The sequence below is a fragment of the Lepidothrix coronata genome, unplaced genomic scaffold, assembly GCF_001604755.1.
Source record: "Lepidothrix coronata isolate B3197 unplaced genomic scaffold, Lepidothrix_coronata-1.0 Scaffold23, whole genome shotgun sequence".
Classification (NCBI taxonomy): domain Eukaryota; kingdom Metazoa; phylum Chordata; class Aves; order Passeriformes; family Pipridae; genus Lepidothrix; species Lepidothrix coronata.
In genome coordinates, this window is record NW_016690203.1 from 3658686 (window position 1) to 3677019 (window position 18334).

General features: G+C 41.1%; 1 protein-coding gene across 14 annotated transcripts in view; it reads left to right on the plus strand.

The window, feature by feature from the left end:
* ATXN1 (ataxin 1) overlaps positions 1-18334 on the plus strand; it is a 292826-nt gene that overhangs the window by 182255 nt on the left and 92237 nt on the right. For 12 of the 14 annotated variants that reach the window (XM_017808477.1, XM_017808481.1, XM_017808479.1 and 9 more), the window contains one exon: positions 17009-17120. The exons of 1 other annotated variant lie outside the window; for it this stretch is intronic. The gene's annotated coding sequence lies outside the window, so the exon portion shown is untranslated. Of the gene's footprint in view, positions 1-967; positions 1082-17008; positions 17121-18334 lie in introns of all 14 variants that reach the window. One more of the 14 variants, XM_017808474.1, reaches the window with a different exon arrangement.

Below are 18334 nucleotides of genomic sequence, written 5' to 3' on the forward strand. Positions count from 1 at the left end.
TGAGTTCCTTCAAACATCATAGACAACTGAAAAGTCTGTTTTCAAAACATCTCTGACCCTATATGCAAATAAAATTTTTATAATTTCAGCTTTTGCTAGAAATCATATCTGTTATGCCTCTTTATGACAAAGCACTGGCATATTAGTACCAAATGCTTCTTAAAGAAACTCATTTGAAATCCAGGGTGTAAAGTAAAAGAGTGTAGAGAATCCACCTAATCCATCTCATGGACCACTATATATTTCAACTGTCAATAACAGCCTACCTGTTGTCAGCCACTTCTGTGAGCCCTTGCCTGCAAATGAACAGGCAAACTCTGGCCAGTATCATTGGCACGGCAGTTGGGGTATATTAGCTTTACTAATTTGTTGGAAAAGAAGTCACTATTTGACCCTCCAATGGCAAAACTATCAGTGTTCTCAGCTGCTGTTAGCACTGGATTTAATCTCAGTACTTTTGCCATCTGCTATAAAAGCATTGCAGACTACTAGAGGAGTGGAAAATTGCATTGGCTTTGGGAAGCTTTCAGCAGAGCTGAGCAGATTCTTTGATTTGCCGTGATCAAACATCCTGATTGACAGAGCGGAACTTGAGTTCCCTTTTTGACTCGGCAACTGAAGTTTGCTGTGAATTCTTCTAATGATATGGCATGCAACCTTCTTGAATTAAAAATTACACTGGCTGTGCTCCCTGAGTGCTGCAGTGGTGGCACAACAGCAACACTGACTGAAGTCTCTGCTGTGGGTGCATGTCTGCTGCCTTTATCTGCTCTGCTGGATGTTACTCCTGCCTCTCCTCTAAGGGCAGCAAGGCAGGCCTCACAGCAGGCACGCGGCACATTCAACACCTTTGTCAGCTGAAATATTTTCTCTTATTCTTCTACTAGGTTTCTGTCACAATGTACAAGATGCTGTGACAATTTAGGTTGCTTTTTTTAGCCTATGACCTGCATTTCTACCATTGTAGGCTCTGAACACTTTTGTCAGTTCTGGATTGCTTTGTGCCTCACCTGGTTGTCTCCGGTATCTTCATCAAGCGCTAAACTTAGCAGTATTGCTCAGTAAATAACTCCAATGCAAGGTAAACATGCTTTCCCACCGTTACAATTCTCAGTCTTCCAAAAAGCCAGTAGATGGGGTGTGTGCAATTCCTGTGCAAAATCACTGTACTTCGCAGCCCAAAGATCCAACTTTAGGTTTTACATTTTTGCTGCAGAGCATCTTTTTTTATTGTTGTGGTTGTTGTTAGAGGTGGCCCTCCACATGAATCACAAAATTAAGCAACCCTAAGCGTAAGCACACAAAATTCTTGATTGATACTTCTGCATGAAGTACTCTGAGCATGATGTGCTGTGCAAGTTGCAACACTGTTAGGTCTTTGAAATCTGAGTATGAATTTTTATCATAAGCTTTTTTTTTTAATTAGACTATTAATGAACTAGAAATATATCTATATCTATATCTATATCTATATCTATATATAACTGGGTTACCACAGACTTCTGCTAAACTTGAGGTTACAGTATTAAGTGTAGAAGTCATGGGGCCAACTATGAAATACATTTCATATTTTGTGTCTCCAAGCCCAGCATGTAAATGTCTATTTGTAGGCATAATTCTGTTGATCATACATGTCATAATTGAATTTGCTGGCAGTGTAAATTAAAATCTTTTGTTCTTGTTAATAATGTTAATAATGATTACATAAATAATAATGTTAATACAAACTGTAGGAAGGGTCACTAGTCACATCCCTGGGTGGATTTCATGCCTGTAAGTCAGTTGTGGTAGACTTGAAATGAGAAGGTATCTAAAACAGGAGACAGATGGGTTTGGGACAGGTGAATCCCTGAGTTGTGTTACTCAAGGGAGGTCACAACAGAGCAGATCATGCGTGAACCAACAAGTAAATAAGCTGGCCCAAGGTCATTTATGCCATCCAAAATGAAACTTTCTAGGGATGGAGTCCTGTTAGGTAGGTCCTAGCTGCTTGTACCTGATTCAAGTGATTTGGTAATAGTTAACCAAGGGAACTCTACTAAAACACAATCCATGTCGGACAAGTACGCACATAAGGTAGGAATATCTTGCCAATAAATAACTTAGAGTTAGAACACTATATCAGAATTCAGTTATTTTCTGAGAAGAAGCGTAAATGCTGATCGTAAAGATCTACAGCTGAAGTTTGACAAGAGATTTTTGGAAAGAAATTATGTGCATACACACATCACTCTGCTCCAAGCTTTAATGCAATTGCAGAAGGGTAAAAATCTTCAAATAGCAGACTAGCCTCAATTAATTAAAAATGAAAATTTAATGGTAGACTATGACAGAGTCATGAAGGCACTGTTTTTGTTTGTGCCTGTAATGAAAGGGACAAATAAAACGAACCTGTTACTTAGCACTGCCTTTCAGAAGAGAACCACGATAGACATGTTTTAATCTGGTGCGGTAAAGCGTGCCCAAAACACTCTGAGCATTTAACAGTTGCACAAATGATTTACTTTCCTAGCAGTCTGATTTTGTATTATAGCATATTCTGTTTCCCTTCTGTCTTTAATGTACAGTTCTGCTGACCATGCAGTTCACACTGGCTGCCTCAGGCAGAAGCGCAGGTCAGCTTTTGAATGTAGGAGAATTCATGAAATTTAAGTATTTTGTGTACAGCTAATGGCAGTTGTGCAAGTACAAAGACTTTGCTTTATCAGCAGATGCGGTCTAAGTTTACATTTATGTCCGCATTCAATCCTTACGTTTATTGAAGTTGAGGGAAAAAAATTAGGAGCTCGGTGCAGTCTTTAACAATCTGCTTTGGTAGCTGGCCAGTCCACTTACACTTGCATGAAGCATATGCTAGGGTGGTTCTTTCTTCCATTAACTCTTTGATGCTTGGAAACAGGAATTATTCACATGACGTGGCAGGGGAAATTAATATAAATGCAAGATTAGCAGAAACTGTGTAATCACCTTGTATCAAGCCAGGAAGGGATTTATGTACTGTGAGAATGATTAGATGGCAATGTTTGCTGGACTGCTGTGGCAGAAAAGGGATATTTGAGAAGGTGATCCAGCTCTGCTGGAGTCTGCATGGTAAGCGGAGGGCAGCCTTTCCACTTGGAAACTAGAATTGGGTTGGGCACTTTCTGGTCAGTCAAAAGGGTTGCTGGGTGTTGTTTGTGATAGCTCAGCTGTTTCGCATGTGACATGGCTGTGTTTTCTCACTTCTTGCCCCAGCTGGTGCTGGAGTTTGGAGTAGAAGGCTCTTTGCCAGCATTGCTCTTGTCTGGTTAAGGCTTTTTTATGTTGATCTGGGAAGAGATGAAGAGGAATCATATCCATGCATGGAGAAATGCTTATGAGCAGAGTGCAGAGGGAAGGCCACATACCCCTGATTCCCAAGTGCAAAAGTAACCAGTACCAACTTGGGAGCTAGTTTGTGGCACCTCAGCTTGTCCCAGACAAGCGTCCATCGTGCAGTGAGCAAAGAGTGGGGTGGGACTTCCATGCAAGGTGATTAATGCCATCTCCAAATGCTATGGAGGAGAGTCATTCGAGAGCAACAGTAGGAATTTTTTCTCAGGGTTAAATAGTGTGCTCCTCCTTTAAACCAGGGAGATGAGAGTCTGGAAGAAGGATATGAAAAACCGATTAGCTTAAATTGAAACCTGGCACCTGGAAAACCTCAAGCTTTGGCAGACCTTGAGATAATACTTCAAAGTTGTTCAGCCCCACAAGGTACAGTATAATTTTCTGTTTGGTGAAAGTATTACTCGGAAACTGGAGTCATTCTCGGGGCTTCCTTGTGCACTGTCACACTAGGTAGAAAATAGCTCCTGGCTGAGCTGACTCTGAGCCTGCACATTCTGAGCTGCTTACTTGCCTATTCTCTATCTCCCTAAGTATTTAGCAGTAAACCTTTACCCAGAATTGGTTTTACCACACTGAGCAACCAACGTAAATATATCCGAGCTACTGAATCTGCCTTTACCAAAATGAACTTCTATATTTTAAAATTATTAAAGCTGAAGCAACATAAATATTCTTTGTTTCATGACAGCATAAAAGGAGCATGGCCTCCTAATTACTCTGAAATTCAAATGTGTACAGGGAAAGTGCAAGGCCCCCTCTCCCTGCAATTTGCCAGGTATCTGTCTCCTTACTTGATTAGGTTTGTTTGGGCACTGAAGAGAAATTTAGCACATTGGCTTATCTGTGAATTTACCTTTCTGACACTGATAGGGTGATTCCCAGAGGTGCTCAGAGGCAGAGAATGTCTTTCCACAGTCACTGACTGAGTGCCTCTAATTCTCACTGTAGTTTGTGGACCTGGCTTCTCTTTTGGCGGTTTACAGGGGAGAAAGCAAGTCATCCCAGTTCAGTTTTTTTTAGCCACGTGCGTTTGAAGCTCATTCGGAAATATAATTAATACATGCCTGCATGTAGGTAGGATTTTAGGTTGTAAGGTTAATAATTGGTTTTGATGCTGTTTGCTGCTTGAATGTTGGAGTTTTTTATCTAAGGTAAAAAGAACGTAATTATTTTTAACCTATAGCAAAACTCACATTTTCTCTTAAATGTCTTAGTATGAAGTATATTTAAACTAAATTTCTGCACAAATATTTTCCTAGAGATTAGCTGTCAAGTACAATAAAAAAAATTGCACTTTTGCAGGGACTCAATGAGACTTTGCAAATTCAGATTTATTCTCAGTGTTAAATGTGGTTGAAGATGTCATTTCTTAAACAGCAGTTTTAGAAGTAGTTAGCTTAAAAGTATAGCAATTCAAAGCACAGAGGGAATGATTTTGAAGTCTTGAAACACAACGCAGAGGTTGACAGTTTCACTACAATTAGAAGCAAGGCAGGCACAACTCCCACTTCTGAAAACTTTCCTATCGCACTGCTTCCTCTCTTGGCCTAGAAAACCTCAAAAAAACCCCCTTTGAGTGGCTTTGCTTATTGACTTAGCATAGTTATACTCAATAGCATTAGAAGACAGAGCAGAAACGGCTGCCAAATGTGTCTGTAAAGAATAATCTTTACAGAAAGCTTCACAGAAGTATTTTTTTCATATGCTTTCAATCTCCTGAGAATGCCACTTTTTTGAGGAAAGCAAGTTTTAGAGTGGTTTTGGTTTTTCTTTTCCTTTTTTTTTTTTTTCTTTTAACAAGACTTGTTTTGTTAGGAAACCACTCCCTTCTACTGCTGCATTTAGACTCTCTGCTAATTGCATTTTGGTCGATGGCATTTTTTGTGAATTGCCACATTCCCCCACACTGTTACAACTTCACACTGATTGTGTTATGTGGCGCTTCTGCCTGCTGCCTTTGGGAGGAGTGGCTGAGAGAAGGATATAGTGTACCTGGGAAATTGTGAAGTTTACTGGAATCAAGGTTTGTAGCTGCTAAGACACGGCAGAGGCTGTTTCTCCCAGACTAAGAGAGGTGGTATCTGGAGGGCATCCTGTTACTGCAGTAGTTTGTGCACTGCTCTGCTGTGTGCCACTGCTGAGGATTTTGCACAAGAAGTCATGGAAAGGTGGTGTGCGGTTTGTTAGCTTGATATTTTTCATTCTAGTTGCACACTGTAGTGGAAAGCCAACCCTAAGCTCTGGTGCTGGAGAGGGTGTGGGAGGGGGCGATCTTCACGAACACTACTGGCTCTCTGAGCATCTTGGGATGCTCACTGAGGCCAAGCTGCAAGCTTGTCTTTCTCCCAGAGCCTAGGGACAGCACAGGTTTGTCCTTAGCCCAGCTCTGTCCTCTGCAGCAAAACCTCCTGGAGCAGCTGAATACAAGATCATTCCTGACTGAAGCTCAAGTGCTGCCGACATGAGAACTGGATGTAGCAGAGTTTTTCAGCACGGCTAATCCACTTAAACTGTGGAGCTCATCTGCTGATCTGCAGGGGGAACGGTGCTCTTAGGTGTGATAGCTAAAGAGGCTTTGGCACGAGCCAGTGCTTCAAGGCAGTCAAAACCTGCAGCTAGGGCTGAGGATCGGGTTACACTAAGTTGGCCATGACCCAACCAAACGTGGTTAAAAGTGAGCGGTTGGGTGAGATAAACCCCTCTACTTAAGCCTTGTCTTAGCTTGGGAACTGATCAACTCCTTCAAGTGCTTCTCCAGTCTAACTGCTTTAATCAAAGATAGGGCTTACTTCGTCAGTGAACTGGGATGAGCTGTGCCAGTAAAAGCCCTGTTTTTAACTAGGATAATTGCATCTGCAATGCTTTAATCGTGTTACTACACATAAAGGTACAGATCTTTTAAAGGTAGAAGAACTTCTGTTGTAGTAAGCGTGGTTGGGTCCCACTTACACTGTGGCTATTGGCGGTGGTGCAGGATAAACAGCTGGTGTTGTAATAGGATCTCTGACTACATTACTCTGTTGTCCAACCTGTGACATGAGTGTTTTCACCTCAAAGATGTGGTTGAAAAGTTTAGGTCCGTCTGACGCTCCTGTGCTGGCTGCAGGCAAGCCCAGTGTGGCCTTTTCTGACACGTGACAATCAGCAGGGATGGCTGCAGCCCACAGGAGCAGGCAGTGAGCACTGCTCCTGCTCTGGTAGCATTTATCTTGCATGAAACCTTTATTTGTTCAGTCCTACCCTTTTTTGTTGTGAAGGGGAGTGGAGGGGTAGTATGAGGAGCAATGTGGTGCAGCACATACACTACCGAGTCCTCTACTGTCCTCCTTGCATGACTAGAAGTCATTTGCAGAAACTAAAACTTGGTTGTCTTTTGTGAAAAAGACTTGTAATGTTCCCGCAGAACAAATTTTTCTCTGCAGCTAATCCTCGCTTACCACAAGGTGGAAATGGGGGTCCTGTGGGTCCAGTTGATTCTGGTCCCACCGCAGGCAATGCAGCCAGGGACCACTCTCATACCACTGATGTACCACTCATAACCCTGGGTACAGAGACCTGCTCCCTCCTTTCCTTCAGCAGCTGAAAGAGGCAGAAATGAAGACAGAAGTCTAACTCTTTCTGAATTTCAGGAAAGGCTGCAACTGGTCTATTGGCATAAGGAGAGAACCAGGAAACAGGAGCACCTGTGTTGCATAGCTTTGAGCAGGTCAATTATCCCATCTCCAGTGAAATTCCCCTTTGCATAAGGTATGAATAATAATAGTCAACTTACCTTGCAGGGGTGTTACAGAGTGCAGAGTTTTGGACTTTTTTTCCCACAGTGTTTATGGTATGTAAAACTCTAAATGAGTGCAAAGCATTATTGTGATTTAATTTTGTTGAGGGTTAAATATTGGTGACGTGCCCAACTGAGCCCTTGCTGGCAGTGAGCTAGGCAAGTGACCAGCAGCAAGCATGCTTGGTAGCAAGAAATGGACAAAAAAGAAAAACGGTGGTAACTTATTCCAGTCCTACATGTATTTTTTTCTCTCTGTACATTTCCCATTAAGCAGATGGAGGTGATCAAAATATGAAATTGGAACTCTGTATTTTAATAGACTTACATTTACCGTATAAAAGGCAAATAAAGGTTAATGACAGGAAAATTTGTCTTGTAGGAGAGTGAGAGAGTCAAAGTGCCTCCAAGCATGCCCCGAATGGTCCTTAAATAATAGCTTTCAGAAATAGACCATACCTGAATAGTTAGGTGGCTGATTTTGCACTGGGTGGGTAGCATGCTGTTCCTCAGTGTTTCCTGCTACTGCTGCTGAGGGTTTTGCATTGGACTAAAAGCATGGATGGAAATCACTTCGACAAGATTGGTACCTCATGTCAGCAGCATAAGACAGGGGATGAGCAGGGTGTGTGAGTGCAGGGGGTTTGTGTGCACACGTGTGTTGGGGGATGCTCCCCAGTTTGAAACGTGAGTCAGTGCCAGACTCCAGTGTGTTAGAGCTGCCGAGCATAAGAGAGGGAGAGAGCATGTGTGATTTCTCTAGCTTGCTCTAATTTTGTGTGAAATGGAGGCTTTCCAGTGATGGGGTTACTCCCAGGTGTGATCACACCAGCAGGTTTCACACCTCGGTGTGCGTGTGCCTCCCATGCATTTTGTTACTGCCTGCTCATTCTAGTTAATTTTTATTAGGTGTGAAATGCAAGCGCTTGTTCTAATTACCACTGGTAGATGATAGCACAATTGAAGTAGATGATAGCACAATTGAATAACAATCTTCTCGTAATCGGGGCTAACTTCTGCCCTCCGATAATTACACTCCAGGTTTGGAGAAGGTGTATTCCTGGTAGGGAGGAAAGATTTCACCTACACTTTCTCTGTATGTGCTAACACAACGTCTTTGGTCTGTGAGTTTCCTGAGAGACAGGTCCAAAGGTCAGCAAAGCAGAAAAGGATCTTTCCATTGTCTTTTTTTAAGCTTTGGGTCGAAGTCTGCATTCTACCCTTGTTCTTGTTGCATTTGGAAACATTGCTTGGCCCTGGATTTTCTCGAGGTTTGCTTTCTTCCCCGGGTCTAAAAGCTGTCATTGTCAGTTACCCAAATATAGTGATAGTCTCAGCTCCATAGTTAACTTCTCATTTAGTGATGTTTCTGAAAATAACAATTGCTGCAAGAAAACAAATAGTAGAGATGCAGCATATGTTGCACATAATGTTAATTTAGTGCCTTTTTTTGGAAAAAAAAGCAGTATAAAATTTAGGGGGAAAACCTCAAATCTTGTGAAATTCATGGCACAATGCCAGTTTATTTGAAAGAACTTTACATTTGCCCCTAAATCATACAAGTCCTTAACTACAGTTTGCTTTCTTGCATGCCCCTCACCTCTAAGATGATACTCCTTTTTTGGCATTATTAATTATCATTATTGTTGTTGCTGTTATTATTCCAGGAAATCTGTATGGGAGGAACGCTGAAATCTGGTTTAAAAATAGCATTTTCATGTCCTCCCACTCACTGTACTTCGTGCACAGAATGCCTTTTATAAATGCAGACTTGCTGCTTGGCTAGATAAAAGAAACTGTCACTTCATTTCCATAACGAAGTCGTTCCCAGGAGAATTTCATTGTTTTAGCAATAACATTTTTCTAAAAGACCTTTTATTTTGCTTGAGAAAGATAACAGAAATGAACTTCTGAGTGGTTATTCCACAAAACAATTAGGAGAAATCAAGACTGTCTTGATTTGATGTAAGAAGGTTTGTATGTGTATGAATTCCCTTTCATGTAAGATGAGAATAAATTCCCAACTGAAAATCAAGTTAGAAACTCCGCCCCACAACATTGCACAAACCACTTTTCCCCCCTTGCTCACAGAGACATCACACATCTTTTTCAGCACTCTCCTGAATAAATTTGGTCATATCCTTGAGTTCAGCCCTGTTTCAAAAGACACTTGCATAACTTCTGATTCAGATGCTTTCCTGAATTAGAGGCAGTCATGGGTAATCATTGCCAATTATTACAGTGCATAATTTTGTTAGCAGGTATGTTCGTATTCCTGGGGAGAAACGATCACTGCAAGCTGTATTGAGGCTGAGCGCTCCGTGAGGCAGGGATGGTGCTTCTGCTGTGTGTGCATATGCTGTCGAGCATGGTGCAGGCCCAGTCCCTCCTTACTCACATGCAGCATGTTGCCCTGGCCTCTCTCTCACCAGTTCTCTGGCATTTCTCACCCCTTTTCTCAGCTGGTCTGTGTCCTGTTGCCAGCATGACCTTCCTTTGAATGCTAAACACCCTAAAGCTTGTCAGAATTACAGCATCAAAGAAGTGCTGATTTAGAAAGCATATACAGTAAGTGAAAGGTCCTACTGCTTGTATTTAGTTCTCTCCCTTTTTTTTTTTTTTTGAGCCATGCCTGCATTTTCCTAAGTATGAATCAATGCAATTACCACTTCAGGCACTGTAGACGACCTACTAGTATAGGTAGATATACATAATCAGAAACAAAACGGAAGAGATGGAAAAACATTTTCTTTGTAGTCAGGAAAGCCATTATGGATTTGGCATCATACTTAAAATTGCATTGTATTTAAGAAATGCAACAGTTTTGGAAATTATTATTTATAGCAAGGTTTGTGAATTCAGGATGTGATATTCTGACTCACCCGACAGCAAACATGTTTGCACTCCGTCTGGTATGACTCATGCTGACATTTGTCTTAAGTGTGGCAATTGTTTTAGCCCTCTGCTTGATGCACGATGAATGAAAGGGCTGAGCTCCCCTGTTGCAGATTTACTACGTGCAGCTACCCTGGTAAATCGCAGGCTCAGCTGTAGAGTATTTCCTGTGACACGCGCGCGCACACACACACATGCACAAACATACACGTGCGCATGCCCCCAGTAATACTTTACTTTTAAATACTAGAATCATAGAAAGGAAATGCATAATTACAGTGCTGGCTTTTGCACCACATAAAGCAGCCCACATCAAAAGATGTTTGTCATTAATGTTTCAACAGGTAATCTCTGGATTTACTGCCAAGCCGTGTTCCTGTTACTTAGTGCTTGGTGTAGAAATCATTGAAATCTTTGTTGCAAGCCAGCATAGTCATCTTAATCCTGCAAAAAAGTTAGTCAATAGTGCCTTTGTTTTCCAGCACTGTTTCATGTTGCATCAGCAGCACAGAAGACGTGGCCGCACTGGAAGCAGGGGGAAGGTTAAGGGTGGGTTCTGGGCTGGTTTCCTAAGGAAGCGAAGCTCACATGGTGCATTGTTTGTGCCTGCACCTGCGTGTGCCCCCCCAGCCTGGCAGCTCGTGTTATCTGGGTCCTTCTCAACCCAATGTGCTGCACAGGTAGAGGATACAGGGAAGCTGCTCCCTGAAAATTTTGTGTAAGCAGGCAGACAAATAGCTGTGAGAACCTGTGGCTGAACCCACTGAGGCAAAGGCTGTGGCCCAAACTCAAGTCTTACTGGCACCAGGGAGTCGATATGGTGAGAATCTGCTGCGATTGCTGCTGCCACCAGAGATCAAACTTTTTTGCTGGTATTAGTTCTGTGGTTTTATCTCCGACTAGTTAAAATACTGCAAACAAACAGAATCTCAGGCATTCGTTTTGGTGTTGCTACGCTTTGCGACTCATAGCATTTGGATTCTCCTTTCCACACTGTCTGTTTGCAGGAGAGATGCGGTCATCATATGAGAGGTGTCTGTATGTTTAATGAAGGCTGAGCCCTTGAGATTGTTCTCATCTGTAACAAGTTAATAGGTGCTGCAGTTCTTCAAATATTCAGGAAGCTCATTGTCTCCACTCAGGGCTGAGCTGCATTTTTTGCAAAATAGCTTCCATAAAAGAAAAAGAGAAATATTTATGTCATGTAGCAGAAGTATTCAGAGTGGTTATTTTTATTGCTTATATCTGTTCAACATTACTGGCTCTGAACCTGAATTATTATGGACCATTTATATTCTTTTCCCAATCTCTTTCACTCAGAAGACCTGTAGGAATGAATGTGTTAAAAACACATGTGTTACAAACACGCAGGCAGAAGAGTTGTTTTTACATTAAACCTCTGCATGAGAATGAAGAAAGCTGGTATCCTAAGAGAAATGTAAAGAGAAGTGTAAATCTGTGTTGAAATTCCCCCTCTTTCCTCCCAGTATTTCATGGCTTTGATAGCCATGAAAAAGTGGCAAATAGGGGGTGGTGATGTAAATGGGGTGATGGATTTTTATTAAAAAATACATCATTGACATCTGGTAGGAGGTATTTGTGAGCTATTTTTCTTCTTCTGGATGTACTGTTGCTTCTTAGACAAAACAACCTGGACATGCTCTTGTTAGTTTTCTTTTCACCTGGTGGCACTGTGTGTTGCACCCACTGCCTAAGTCTTTACTTACTCTTTTAATACCTTATGCTGCACTGTTTTTCTGGGGAAAATCATGTAGAACTTGGAAACCAAGCATCGTAAGTGAAGCACAGGGCTAAGCACAGTCTAACCTCAAGTCTTTTTTGGAAAATTGGGTACTACTGAAGTACAAATGGTTGTGATTGCTGTTATTTGTGTAAAGGTGATGTCTCAGAGGTTCTAGTCATATTTGTGTTTGTATTGTTATTAGGCATCATGTAAATGGAGAATGTGAGTTTGAGCTGCCATGCGTTTTTTCACGTGTACAACTGCCCCTATGGTGATGAACTTTCATCTGTTTTCTGATCACTTTTTCAAAGGTATTGGGGTCAGGGAATGGGTAACAAGAGCAGTGGGGACCACTCTGGGAACAAAGTTGCTTTCATGGTTTCCTGATAAGGATCTGGAAGGACGGATGTCCAGTGAGTAGGACTAAAAAATCCCATAGGTTGATCCTCAAATGAAGGGTGGTTTACCTGAGCCTTAATTTGTGAAAAATACCTACTGTGGATGAAAAAATGGTGAATAATGGTTTTTAGATTAAATCTTGGGATGCTGATTTCTAGATGATGTTAGTGTTGCAAGATCAGTGGTCATCTTCAGTAGTGGCTCATGCGCTGGAGGGTATGAGCTGCAGACTTACCGTTTCAGGCCCATGTGCTGGTCCTGTCTGTGTACAGTTTACAGATAGATGTTCCCATCCTGTAGCCCTCATGTTGGAAATGCTTTTCACACAGGAAAGATGTGCTGGGCTGAGATGTCCCATGGATGTGTTCATAGAGCTGAGAAAGATACCTTCTTCCCTTTGGTACAAATTTCAGGACAGGATGTATTGCTTCCTTGCCTGAGCCCCAAGATCTGCATGCTGTTTTTCTGGTTTAGGACCTACAGGATATGTAAACTGCTGACAACTTGATTTACTGTTCCCTTGCACCCAGATACAGTTATTTGCCCTGCACAAAGTGGGTGTAACACCTTGTGAAGTTGGGCATTTTACTGTGGACCACATGCAAACCCATGGGAAATGCTTGTTTGCATTATAAAGCTGTGGAGCATCAAGCTTCACATGAGGAATGGATGCTAAACAGAAATCAGTTATGCCTGCCTGTTTTATGCAAATGAAACCTCTTTTGTCATAAGGTGATGTTGCTTCACCAGAGCATTAAAGTAGGCATAATTGGAATTTAAGTAATTTTTACACTAGCAGAACAATTAGTGTAGGGATGACTCGGCCCCATCAGGAGCAGCCTTTGTACACTACACAAAATGTCACAAGCTTTTCAGATGGGTAAAGCTTGTTATGGCTGCTGTAGAGAAGCTTTTATTACAGTGCAGTCTAAAAGATAGTAAATTCTTGGGTTTTTTGTGGTTTGATTGATTTGATTTGGTTTGGGTTTTTGGTTGGTTGGTTTGGTTGGTCGGTTGGTTTTCAATTTCCATTAGAATCTTTTCTGTCTGTGTAAAGTAGCTAAAACTTCTGAAAATCATTTAGAAGTTTTTTCCTGACATCATAGATGATATACACATTAGGTAATTGAAATCACGCATGCTTCAGGAAGATAAAACCTCGCCTTTCCCATTTGTGGTGAGGCAGGATTGAACCTGTCTAAGAGGGAGAATAAAGGAGGAAATGAGTTATGGTTTTATTTGAGTTGAAGGATTAGTTGTGGGATAATAGAGAACAACGAAACAACTTGGGCACAATGCTGCCATCTCTTAAACAGTTTTATTAGCTTATGTTGATTTGTGAATTAGGAAAACCAAATTATGTCATGCAAGAGAGCAAGAAATGACAAAACCATGCAGGAAAGGACTAGTAAAACGGTAATCTCTCACTGCCTGATCTTCAAAGCAAGACGGAGAGCATGACCTTCTCTTGGAATAAATACAGGATATGGCACATAGCCAACTTCTGGGTTTCAGTTTTTGCCAATTTGCAATTGCTCACTTGTATTATAGTCCTTATTTGCTGATTACCCTGGGGTCCAGTTTTAGTTTTCAAATATTCCTTTGATTTGAGGTCTGTTCACATCTCAGTTACACTTCTAATCTGTCTACTCAAAGTCCTTAGCACTCAAAGACAGGTCTATGCTGTGATATTTGAGTAACTATAATGCAGTGGGACCATCAAAACCAGCTTCCTTGGTAATGCTTCCCATTTATAGCAGGGATGTGATCAGTAACTGTGTATGTGATAATGGTTTGTTGATCATATTGAAACTTCAGTTGCAAAGCCTGGTTAAAACCTAATTGTACTGCAAACCAGCCTTCCTTAATGGTCCCTCCAAGTTGTGACTGTTTCACACGTTCCAAGAGGAGCATGTCATCGCAGCCCATCAGATCTGCATAGCAGAAAGATTATCCCAATTAGGGACTGAGTGCTTTGGTCTTCAGGTGAGGACTGTGCTTCAAGAAACAGCATATTTCTCTGTTTATCCTGAATTTTGTGCTATGCCATCTTAATCATAAAGCTGCCTGGGAACATTTGCAGGCAAACATGCCTTGCCCCTCACAGAACGAAGTGCCTACGGGTAAGGTGAAGTGAGCAAGTTGTAGCAGATTAAACTAGTTTGTGAATTTATAGCATGCTCCATAATAACTGTCTGTGTCCATGGTACAAAGGCACTCTGTAGTAAATACAAGGTCTCTTACCCCTTTTTTTGCCTGAGGTGTAGGGTACCTTGCTTCATGTCATCTTTCCTGTGAAATCAGAGTATATGGAGAAGGGTATCTGCCCCAGAGCACCACCACTTCTCTGTATCTCACAGATGCTGCTTGTGACCTGTTCCCGTGTCCACGCACTGTCAGGGCTCTGCAAGACAAATTCCAGGCTGACAGCAAGAGAGCTGCATAGCTAGCAAGCAGCACTAGCTCCAGTTTCAGTGATCAAATCCCTGGTATAGAGGCAATCGGACCCTTGTTTAACTTGAACCAGAATCAAAATTCTAATCCTGCTTGTTGAAGTTAGTGGAAGGACTTTCCATGAGTGGGGTACATGTCCTCCCAGCACTTACATGCAGTTGACTCTCCTGGGACTCCATGCAAGCAGGAGCTTGCAACTTCCCTGCTTTTACTAAAAATAATTGGAAGCCGTATGTTTTTGGCAGAAATGTTAAATATTTTCTCATAGTCCTTTGGACTCCATTTTCAGGTTTCCCTGAATGTTGAATGACATGACATAAAGATTAAGAAATGCCATTTTTAGGATATTTTGGGGTTGGCAAATTATTGGGGAAAAAACTCAGAAATTATTTTTAAAACGCTGAAATGCTTCATTTTAACACTTAGAAACAAAGTGGTTTGAGTATTTTGAGCTTGGGTGGAGTTTTTTCAGTCATGAGGTTCACATAATTTGAAGAAAAAATAAATGCCTTGAAAATAAATTGGCTTGGGTTTAAGTAAAATTTCTAGGGTTTTCTTAAAAATAGGTCTGGGTTATTTTTCTCTCTTTGGTCTGCTTTCTAAAGTTAAAAATCTTGTGAGATCATGTCTGATGGTGTGCTTCTCTGTTAGATAAGCAGTGAAATTCCACTTTAGTAGAGGAGAGATGCTGTTGTCCAAAGCCTTGGAAGTGTAGCCAGCGCCTGGATATCTAAAGGCTCTTGAGGTAGCAGAACCTCTGTCACAGGAGCTGTAATTCTTAAGTGGGAAGATTTTTGTAACAGGTATCTTGCATTGCTACAATCGGTCTGGGAGGGGACAAAGACGCATGTAACTGAGACTAGTGGTTGTCATGATCGTAATCATCATCATCATCATCATCATCATTGCCAGGTGCCTTGGAGAGTGCCAACCAGCTGGATGCTGGTTTACGGACACTGCTCCATGAGGGCTTAACCTCAGCCAGTAAATCCGGGAGTAGTCTTACACCAAAGCTGAATCAGCTGGGCAGATATTGGTTTGGGCTTTGGAAGGTTTTATTGTTGTTGCTTTGTATGTTAAATGAAAACAAACTGTCTCAGAGGTGTAAACTTTTTTTAAAGACCAACTTTTTTATCATTGCATTGCCTTCCCTCTGCTCTTCACCCATGAACTGCATTTGTCCATCTGTCTGACTTGTTTCCTGCCTTCACATAGGGTGAGATTCATCTGTATTCATCTGTAGCCATCTAATCTGAGCTCAGTGTCTAGACTCACTTTATGGAGAGAGCCAGACCTTTCTAGAGGGTGATTCATTCTGTCCTAAAGCAGATGCTTAAGATAGGTCAAATTAATAATTTTCTAGCTTGCCTAGTTTTCTCCACTGAAAGTGAAGAGAGCTTGCACTGTCTAAGGTGAAGGCTTTTGTCCTGCACATGTTTTTGGTTCAAGGACATGGATTCCACTATAAGGCTGATAGGATGGGATTCATGTGCACGAATCCTGAAATTACATGTGAAGTGTTTGAGGAACCTTATGTTGAGGAGATAGGAAAGGTTTGTGGCACAAAGTGGAACTAAGAATTTAGGATGCTCAAGTAGACCATGGGAACCTGGCTGAAGGAAAAAATGTTCAATTTGGGGCTTGTGGAAATACACACTCTATTTTAAGTATTCTGTATTGGGTTCACGAAAAAATTAAGCCCAGCAGTTTTCCCAGATCCCAGTAAAAAGGCTGAGGATAGTCTGATACCTTGTATAGTAGATAAAAAAAATGAAGAATTGGTCCACAAAGAAATTCTGTCAAAAAAAAAAAAAAAAAAGAACCACACAATATTAAAATCTCAGATATGAAAAATACTTCCTATCGAGGAACAGCAAGTGTGTGTGTGTATTTTTGGTTTCAGTACTCCTCTGTTGCAATATTACAGATAACCACAGAAATAGATAGGTGTTTGCATTCTTTAGAGGAGTTCACTGAGAACAAAAATCTTCATGGATCTCTCTGCACACCGCAGACTTTGTTTGCGGACTCTTTTCTAAACAGCAACAGCTCCAAGTAGTTTTTTTCATCCTCTTGTTATAGCAACAGAAGTATCCAAGAATTATTTTAATTATGTATCTGCTTTAGCAACTCTGAACTGGGTTTTAATTGTTGGTAATAAGAAGTGCAATGCAAATGACTCTTCCTATCCTAGATCAGTGTTTGCTACACACTCACTCTGTACTGGAATCTCTGTCCTGGGAGCTCATTAAAAATGCATTTGCTTTAAGGAGATGTAGGAATCAATTGTTCATTTGCTAAACAGTTCTATGGATTTTTCTCTTTGTATTCCTTGCTTTCCTTTCTCACTTGGTTTTGCTTTTGTTTTACAGCTCTATCCTACTTTATTTGAAAGAGAAAAGCCAGTGAGGATCTGTGATTTCTGAAAAATCTTCATGCAAAAGGATAATCCAGAATTCCCTGAAGAAGAACATAGTGAATGTTGTGAGTTCCCACTAATGATAACAAATACTTCCAGTTGTGTCTTTTGGGAGGTGGTATCTGCCCTTGTGTTTGCTCCCTTTCCTGTGGTGCACTGAGCATCTTTTTTTTCTGCTGAAACAAAAGGCAGGTGTGTTTTGGTTGGACTGCAAAGCCGGACTTGAATTTCTCTCCCTCTTACTTTTTTTTTTTTTTCTTTTAATGTGTTCAAGGGCAGAGTAGTGTTATCTAAGGAAAGATGCTGGGTTTCTTTTGCTTGGACTGCTACAGTTATCGAACACATTACTGTCACTTTTTATTTAAATGTGTAAGTCTGCATTGAAAGGCCATGTGACTCTGTAGCCTAACAAGAATGAAAAATATTATGGGTAACAGTTCAGCAATCTACAGGTCCGATTCAAGAGTTTTATACATGCTTGTACAATGGTTGAAATTAATTCGACCACTTTCAGATTAGAGGAATGCAAATGTAGTTATTTGCATCTGCTATTCATCAGTTTGTCATACTAGTTTGAGTATTTTCAGTAAAAATGCTCCTCTCAGAGGTTTGTGTTCGTGGGAATTGGAGTAGCACACCTTTCAGAAGGAAACACAGTCACTCAACTAAGACCTTGATCCAGCTGTGGTATTTAATAAAAGAAAATGTTCCTGTGAGGGATGGCTAAAGAGAAGGCATAAATATTTTTTATGTTCATTGTTTTTCTCTTGAAGCCCACTGCTTTTCTGGGTGGAAATGGACAAACGTGCAGCTCAAATGTAAACATCCTCACAAAAAGCGAAAGATAAGAATTCTCTGCCTACCAGGTTTTACAATAATCCTCGTTTTTGTCTTAAGAAGGAACTGTGGGGATTTCAAAGTCAGGCAAGTTAGTATTTAAATCCTTATGCCCTAGTATTTAAAGTATGCAGTGGTCCTTCAAGATGTTAGTAGTGATAAAACAAGCTGCAGATTCTTCTAGTTTTAACAAATTAGGTTTTGCACTTTTCATAAATGCAGTAGATATAAATATATTTTCTTACTGTTGGGCATGCCTTCCAGCTCCCTGAAAGTTGGATGCCCCCCTTTGCTCTGCTTTTCCCTTTGGGTTCAGGCTTTGGGAAGCAGATTGAGACAGAGTCTAAGTGGTGCTGCTGTCCCAAGAACCACTTGCAAAATAAATATTAGAGAAGACACTGAAAAATTGTCATCATCTTTTGCCTTTCCTGCATGCTTTGAT